Genomic DNA, 9,294 nt, shown 5'->3' with positions numbered 1-9,294 from the left:
CTAGTGGAGGTGAGGCAGTAGGATGAGAACAGGGAAGGACTTTGATGGCCTTTGAATTTGGGGCTTGGCTTCAACTTTATCTGTCTCTGCCATAGCACCAAGCTGCAAAAGACTCATATGCATAGGTAATTAAATAACTTTGGTTTTGTGTAGAGAGGGTCAAGTGAAGGATATGGACAGATTAAACTGGAGGACCAAAAGGGACCAGATGAACAAGTGTAGGTTGGGATCAGATTGAAGAAAAACCTCAAAGATGAGCCTAAAGAGCTTAGACTCTCTTCCTGCCACCCTAGCCATGCATATGATGCCAATTTTTTCACCCACTAGTTTTAGTATCCATTGATGATTCTTCCCCATTCAATGACTACCATGTGTGTTGTACAGAGATAACTTTTCTATTTCCATCATTTTTATGATATATGATCTAATTTATATAAACACATAAGCTTATAATTAGAAATCATTCTTTTCAAAATAAAAATAAAAATTTAGTTTCATCTAAAAAGATATTTTATCACTACTTTATAATTTGAGGATCAACTCATTCTTTTTATAAAAATGTTTTTTAAAATTTGATCAACATGTCTTAATTGCACAAACTAACGGGGTTTAGTTTGATATTTCCACACATGGATACAGCATGCATCTTTACGGTGTTATTACTTCCACTCCATGAGCATGGCCTGCTTCCTCATTTATTTAGGCCTCATATTTCTTCATCAGCATTTTTAGCATGCAACTATTGTATGTATTTTGTTAGTTTAGACCTTTTCTTTGAAATAACTGTAAATGGTATTATTTTTAATTCCCATTTCCACATACTTGTTAGTAAATAGACAAGTGATTGATTTTTGTGTATTGAATTTATATTTCATGAACTTGCTAAAGTTAATAAGTTATGGTGGTGCAGGCCTGTAATTCCAGTGGCTCAGGAGGCTGAAGTACGAGGATCACAAGTTCAAAGCCAGCCTCAGCAACTTAGTGAGGCCATAGGCAATGTTGTGAGACCCTGTCTCTAAATAAAACTAAATGGGCTCAGTGGTTAAGTGCCCCTGGGTTCAATCCCTGGTACCAAAATAAATAAATAAATAAATAAAAATGTAAGGATGAGCTTACTAAAGTCACTTATTAGTTCTATGTGACTTTCTTTTTTGCAGAATCCTATGATTTTTTTCCTCTGGACAATCAGATTATCTGCAAATAAGGTCAGTTTTGTTTCTTCATTTCCAATCTGAACTTTTTTTGGTATCTTTTTTTTTGGGGGGGGGAGGGTTCTTATTGCACTAGCTAGAATTTCCAGTACTGTGTTAAATGAGAATAATGAGAACAGATAACTTTGCATATTGTTAATAATGTGGAAATACTTCTGAATTTCCACATTTTAAGTATGACCTTAACTATAGGTGTTTTATGGATGCTCTTTATGAAGTTGAGGAAGTGTTGCTCTATTCCTAGTTTTCTGAGAGATTTACTATTAATTGTTGTTAAATTTTGTCACGCTTTATTTAACATCAGTAGATATAATTGTATGATTTTTCTTCTTTTAGCCTTTTTGTGTTTTTATTATAGCAAAATGCACATGACATAAATTTTAGCATCTTCACTATTTTTAACAGTTCAATGGTGCTAATATATCCACTTTATTGTGCAACCTGTCTACAGAACCTGTCCATTTTGCAAAACTGAAATTCTATATCCAATAAACAAATCTCCATTTTCCCCTTCTCTAGTCCATGGAAGCAATTTATTTTCTGTATCTATGAACTTTGACATTCTAGATACCTTGTATAAGTTGTATTTTACACTATTTATCTTCAAGGAACTGGATTTTTTCACTTAGCACAATGTCCTCCAGGTTCATCCATGTTATTGAATAATGTGATTTTCATCTTTTTAAAAGTTGAATAGTAGTTATTATTTTAAAAGCAGAATATCAATCCACCTTTTTTTTTAAAGAGAGAGCGAGAGAGAGAGAGAGAAGAGAGAAAGAGAGAATTTTTTAATATTTATTTTTCAGTTTTCGGTGGACACAACATCTTTATTTTATGTGGTGCTGAGGATCGAACCCAGCGCCCCACGCATGCCAGGTGAGCACGTTACCGCTTGAGCCACATCCCCAGCCCCAATCCGTCGTATTTTTAAGGCTGCACAATACTCTATTTTATGAATGTGCCATATTTTTATCCATTGATCTGTCACTCATATTTGAGTTTCTTCAACCTCTTAACTATTGCATATAGTGCTACAATGAACATGGATATGCAAATATCTTTTTGAGACCCCGATTTGAATTCTTTTGGATATATAACCAGGAGTGAGAATTCTGAATCACATGGTAATTTTATTTTTAATTTTTTGAGGAGCAGCCATACTGTTTTCCACAGTAGTTGTACCATTTTACAATCACACCAGCAGTGTACAAGAGTTCCAATTTTTCCTCATCTTCAACAGCACTTGTTATTTCCTTTTGTTATTGTTATTGTTTTGCATCGTAATGTAATTGAGGTAATATTACATTCTGGTTTTTATTTGCATTCCCAGATTGATTAATGATGTTGAGCATCTTTCAAAATGCTTGTTGGACATTTGTATAATATTTTTGTAGAAATGTCCTTTCCAGTCCTTTGCTCACTTTTTAAATTGGTATAATTGATTCTTTTTGTGTGTTGTCTGGTTTTCATGAGAGTGTGTGTGTGTGTATGTGTGTGTGCGTGCACAGGTTTCATATTTTCAGTCAGTTCTGTGAAGGATATCCTAAACACTATATAAGTCACAAAAGAACATTTTTTTTTCTTCCACTATTAAAATAATGACATTCACAAACAATTTTTTTACCTTTATTTGATTTATTTATTTATATGTGGTGCTGAGGATTGAACCCATGGCCTCGCATGTGCTAGGTGACCACTCTATTGCTGAGCCACAACCCCAGCCCCTTCACAAACATTTTTAAGAAGCTTGTCTGCATCATCAGGGTGGTGATCTTGAATTTTAAGCAAAAGTATCACATTCTTGACACAGATTGCTTATAGGTACATTTGGAAATTGCTTTCTAGTCATGATAAACATTGTATACAGGTTTTAAAAATATCCCCACTTTAGCTTTAAAAAATTAGTTGGGTCAAACATTTTTTTTCTAGGAGCAATGATATTGAGAACCCAAACTAAAAACCTAGTAAATGGAGAAATACCTGGTCTCAATAAATGTCCCAGAATTTGTCTTTAAATGAGAAAAAATTTATATGGAGCTTTTTAAATAATTTTGCAAATAGCTTCTTTTAACAAGCTACCTTGGGAGCTCAATTCAAAATAGAAGTTGATGTACTAAAACAGATGTTTCAGCGCAACTCCAAAAATCTTTATAAGTACAGTGATTTGGAAGGACAATCCTGGATCAGAAGTGTTATTCCTTGTGTATCTACTTTACGTGTGCATGCCTCAGCTTAGTTGTCATAATTGTTTCGGTAATTTCCTCCTGAGTAGCGGTCATAGACACCCTGGCTCCTGCCACAGTATTCTCGGGACCATCTGTATCCATATTCATAACCTCCAGGTCATCTGTCATACCTGCCATCCCCATACCCCTGGTCCCCACCACCTCTAGAATAGCTGCGACCATGATCTCTGGTGCCACGGGAAGATGTGCCTAGATGGTCCACATGGATCTGGCGACCATCCAGGGACTCTCCATTCATGGCTTTAATAGCATCTGAGGCATGTTCTGGGTTGGTGATGGTGATGAAGCCAAAAGCCTGGGATCACTGGGCCTCCCGGTCCTTGACAACAACCACCTCAGAAACAGGCCCAAAGGTCTTCAGGACCTGCTCATCATCAGTATTGAGGGTGAGCCCTCGCATGAAGAGCTTCCCTTCTTAAGAAGACATGGCAGTGAATCTGAGTCCTGAAAATTAAAAAGTAAGAAAAGACAAGCTCTGAAGAGCAGGGAGAATAGGGCAAGTTATGGGATTTATTTATTTTGTTTATAAACCCCTTATTAGATATGTGACTTGCAAATAGCTTCTTGCATTCTATGAATTTTCTTTTTTAAATTTTTTTTTACAGAGAATTTTTTTTAATATGTATTTTTTAGTTTTCGGTGGACACAACATCTTTGTTTGTATGTGGTGCTGAGGATCGAACCTGGGCCACACGCATGCCAGGTAAGCACACTACCGCTTGAGCCACATCCCCAGCCCTATGAGTTTTCTTTTCACTCTGTTTATTTTGTCCTTTGTTGCACGAAAGTGTTTACATTTGATGTAGTGCCATTTGTCTATCCTTGATTTTGTTACCTGTACTTTTAGTGTCATAACCAAAAATTCATTGCCGAACTCAATGCCGTGAAACTTTTCTACTTTATTTTCTTCTAGGAGTTTTATATTTGGGGTGCTACCCTTAAGTACATTTGAATTGATTTTCGTTCATGGTATATTATAAGGGTTCAATTTCACTTATTTGCATATGGATATCCAGTTTTCCCAACACCATTTATTGAAGAAACTATCTTTTTTCCAGTGAACAATCTTAGCATATTTGTTAAAGTTCATTTAGCCATGTATGTGAAGATTTGTCTCAGACTCTCTATTCTATTTCATTAGTTTCCATGTCTATCTTTATGCCACTACCACACCATTTTTTAAAAAAGTTATTGTAGTTTTTGAACCTTTATTTATTAATTTTTATGTGGTGCTGAGGATCAAACCCAATGCCTCACATATGCTAGTCAAGAGCTTTACCTCTGAACTATAACCATCGCCCCTACCACACTGTTTTGATTACTATAGCTTTGTAATAAATTTTGAAATCAGACAAGGTGAGTTTCCATCTTTGTTCTTCTTTTCCAAATTGTTTTGGCTATTCAGGATCCCTTGAAATTCTACATGTAATTTATATATATTTTTTCTATTTCTGGAAAAATGCTGTTGGGATTATATTGAACCTATAAATCACTTTGAGTAATATTAACATCCTATCAATAATTAGTATTGACTTTATTCCATGAACACAAAAATCTTTCCATTTGTTTGTCTTTTTTTAGCCATTTTTTTTTTTTTTTTAGTTTTCTTTCATCTCCTTGGTTAGGTCTGTTCCTAAGTATTTTACTTCTTTTTGATCATATTGTAAATGGAATTGTTTTCTTAATTTCTTTTTTGAATTGTCTATTGCTATTGTATAAAAATGCAGCTGATTTTTGTCAGTTGATTACATATCCTGCAACTTTGCTGAATTTATAGCAATCTGGCTAGAGCAGGCATTCTTGTCTTATCCCTGATCTTAAAGGGAAATAGTTGGCTCATAAAATTAGCTTGGAAGTGTTCCTATTCTTATGTTATCTGTAAGAGATTATATAACAGCAATATTAATTGTTTAAATATTTGCTTATATTTGCATGTGAAACCACATGGGCCTGTACTTTCTTTTTAGGGAGTCTTTAAGTTATAAATCATTTTCTTTAATCACTATAATACATATTTTTCTTGTTTTATCTCTTTTTTTTGGTATCTCATTCTTCCAAGATTTTGTCCAGGTCTAAATTATAGATTTTATGAGCACTTGGGTTATTTGTTGGATTTTCTGTAATCCTCTATACACTTGTAGTGTAAAAAGTGTAAAAAGGTGATGTTTCTTATTTCTTTTTTTTTTGGCTCATCCCATTCCTCCTCCCCACACAACTCTTATTTCATTCTTGATATCTAATTATTTATCTTTTTATTTTGTTAACTTTACTAACGCTTCATCATTTATTGATAATTTCTTTTTTTTTTAATTTTTTTTTTAGTTGTTAATGGATCTTTATTTTATTTATTTATATGTGGTCTGAGACTGGAACCCAGGGCCTCACACATGCTAGGCAAGTGCTCTACCACTGAGCCACAACCCAGCCCGATTTATTGATAATTTCAAAACACTAGCTTTTGATGCACTGATTTTCTAGATCATTTCCTTTGTGCGTGTGTGTGTGTGTTGCTGAGGATTGAGCCCAGGGCCTTGTGCATGTGAGGCAAGCACTCTACCAACTGAGCCCCCATTTCCTATTTTTAATATTATTGTTTTCTATTCTTATCTCTATTATTTTCTTCCTTCTCCTTGCTTTATGTTTATTTTCTTCTTTTTCTAGTTGTTTGAGATAAAAAAAAATAGGTCACTGATTTGAATTGTCCCTTTTTAAAAAAGTTTTAATTATTTTTAGAGGGGTACTGGGGATTGAACTCAGGGGCACTCGACCACTGAGCCACATCTCCAGCCCTATTTTGTATTTTATTTAGAGACAGGGTCTCACTGAGTTGCTTAGCACCTCACCATTGCTGAGGTTGGCTTTGAATTTGCGATCCTGCTGCCTCAGCCTCCTGAGCCACTGGGATTACAGGCATGCACCACTATGCCTGGCTAAAACTTTTATTTTATTATTTACTTTTATGTGATGCTGAGTTTCGAACCCAGTGCCTCACACCTGGTAAGCAAGTGCTCTACCATTGAGCTACAAACCTACCCCAATCTTTCATGTTTTTAATGTAAGCATTTAGAGTTAGAAACTTCCTGTTCTTCACTATTTTATTGTATTGCACATACATTGATTCTTTTGATTTCATTTTCATTCAGTTCTATGCATATGTGTGTGTGTGTGTGTTTTGTAGATGGACACAATACCTTTGTTTTATTTATTTATTTTTATATGATACTGAGGTTTGAACGCAGGGCCTCACACATGCGAAATGAGCACTCTACCACTGAGCCACAACCCCAGCCCTCTATGTATATTTTTAAATTTCCTTTGAGACTTCTTTGATCTACTGATTATGCAGAAGTATGTTGTTCAATTTCTAAGAACATACAGATTTTGTTACTGATTATTAGTTCTATTTTTATGGTTAGAGAACATACTCTGTATAATGTTTTAGTGTTATTGAGATTTATCTTTAAGGCATGATTTATTCTGTTGAATTTTCCATGTGTTCTTGTAAAAAACGTGTTTTCTGCTGTGTTTAGTGTAGTGTTCCCTCCCCCCACAGTTTATATATCAGTTATCTCATATTGGTATATTGTTCACTTATTTTACATCCTTGTAGATATTTTGCCTTGTAGTTGTATCTATTTTTTAATTGCTTTTATGTTTTGAATACATGACAGTGGAATGCATCACAATTCTTATGATACATATAGAACACAATTTTTCATATCTCTGTTGTAGTTGTATCTATTGCTGAGAGTGTACTTTTGAAGTCCCCTGGTACAATTTTGGATTTTTCTATTTCTCCTTTCTGCTCTATCAGTTTTTTGAGGCTTCATTTGTTTGATGCATATGTGTTTAGGACCATAATTTCTTCCTGGTAATGGATGCTTTATCATTACTTAGTGTTCCACCACATCTCTAGTATTTTCCTTTGCTTTTTTTTCTATTTTATCTGATAGTAACATCAACATGCCTGCTTTCTTTTTATTTATTTCTGCATTATATGTCACATTTCATACTTTCACTCAAAATATTCTTTGAATTTCCAGTGAATTTCCTTTTTTCCTTGTAAGTCATTTTATTTTATTTTTTACTTTTAAATAAATTGTATTTAATGTATACACCACGATATTATGGGATATATATAGATAGTAAAATGGCTACTATAATAAACAAATTAACATACTCATAATCTCAAATAGGTTCCCATTTTCCTGGGTCTTTGTAACAAGAATAGTTAAAATCTGTTCATTTAGCAAAGATTTCAAATGCAACATCTCTCATTGTATATTAAGTCTGTAGACATGTTCATTCCCCATATCTGGAACTTTGCATCCTGTGGCCTACACACATCTCCCCATTTTCCCATCCCTGCTCCTGCCTCTTTAATTATTTTTTTAAAAAATCCCCCCCCCTCTCTCTCTCTCTCTCTCTCTCTCTATATATATATATATATATATATATATATATATTTGATTTTGATAAAATTCCATATATCAGTAAGATAATGCATTATTTTTCTTCCTGTGCCTGGCTTATTTCACCTAGCAGAGGACCTTCCAGTTTTATCCACAGTGTATCAATGGCAGGATCTCTTTATTCAAGACTGAATAATACTCATACTTTATCCATTCATGTGTTGACAGTCACTAAGGTTGTTTTCACTTTTTTGCTATTATTAATAATGCTGCAAGGAACATAGGAGTACAAATATATTTCCAGGGTGGTAATTTCATTTCCTTTGGGTATACAACCAGAAGATGTTTTCCTGGGTCATAAAGTCATTCTATTTTTAATTTCTTTAGGAACCTGCATACTCTTTTCCATAAAGGCTGCACCAATCTAAATTCCTGCCAATAGTGTGCAAAGTTTACTTTTTCCACACTTTTTCCAACATTTGCTATCACTTGTCTTTTTGATAATAATCATTCTTACAGGTATGAGGTGATAGCTCATTGTGGGTTTGATGTGCGTATCCCTGGTAATTAGGGATGCTGAGCATTTCTTCATATGCCCGTTGCCCATTTCTGTGTCTTCCTTGGAGAAATGTCTATTCAGGTGCTTTGGCCAGTCTTTAATCAGTTTACTTGTTTTTCTGCTATTGCTTATATGGGCTCTTTATACATTTTGGATATGAATCCCTTTTCAGATATCTGGTTTACACATATTTTCAACAAATCCATATGTTACCTCTTCATTTTGTTTATTATACCAAAGATGAGCCAGTGCTGATTATGAAATCTGGACTTCAAATTATTGCCCTTTTTTTGTCACTGGAGATTTGGGGCTCTGTCATAACTGCCCAGTATGACTCAACTAATGGTAAAATGTAGAGTTAGAGAAATAAAGAGACCCTGCTTCATTTTTGTGCCTGCCTGGGCTTCTTCCCAGCTATACCCTGAGGGATCTTCATTGAGAGGCACTGGGAGCTGACCCAGTGAACAATAAACCAGTTCTGTGGGTCTGTGTCTCCTCAGGGAAAAGACATGGGAATGAACAGAATGACTACTGTATAGGGTAGGAGTGGGGCATTCTTGTGTCCTCTGGATAAATACTAGCCCTACACTGCTACATTCTCCCTCATAATGACACATATTCTGATGTCTCTCATTCTGTTGCAGATAGTGTACACACCCATCCAAATGTCATAACTCACCCTGAAATGCCATATGTATCCATTCAAATAGACCTACATTCAGTTGTTGAGCTGCCCCCATAGAGACAGCACTGAATATCTGCAGGCATGTTTAGTGCACTCTATTTATGAATAGGTAAGTTTCTGTAATTCTTAAAATTTCAACCATCTAAAAAGTCATCTTTTCCCTATTCTTCTTTCTGCTTTG

At 34.8% G+C, this 9,294-nt stretch overlaps 1 pseudogene; it reads right to left on the bottom strand.

Annotated features, from left to right (window-relative positions):
- Nucleotides 1-3,443: 3,443 nt before the first annotated feature.
- On the bottom strand, nucleotides 3,444-3,884 carry LOC113177072 (RNA-binding protein 3 pseudogene; annotated as a pseudogene).
- Between the last annotated feature and the right edge of the window lie 5,410 nt (nucleotides 3,885-9,294).

Source organism: Urocitellus parryii, chromosome X, assembly GCF_045843805.1.
Source record: "Urocitellus parryii isolate mUroPar1 chromosome X, mUroPar1.hap1, whole genome shotgun sequence".
NCBI classification, from domain to species: domain Eukaryota; kingdom Metazoa; phylum Chordata; class Mammalia; order Rodentia; family Sciuridae; genus Urocitellus; species Urocitellus parryii.
This window is presented reverse-complemented; position numbering and strand designations above follow the sequence as displayed.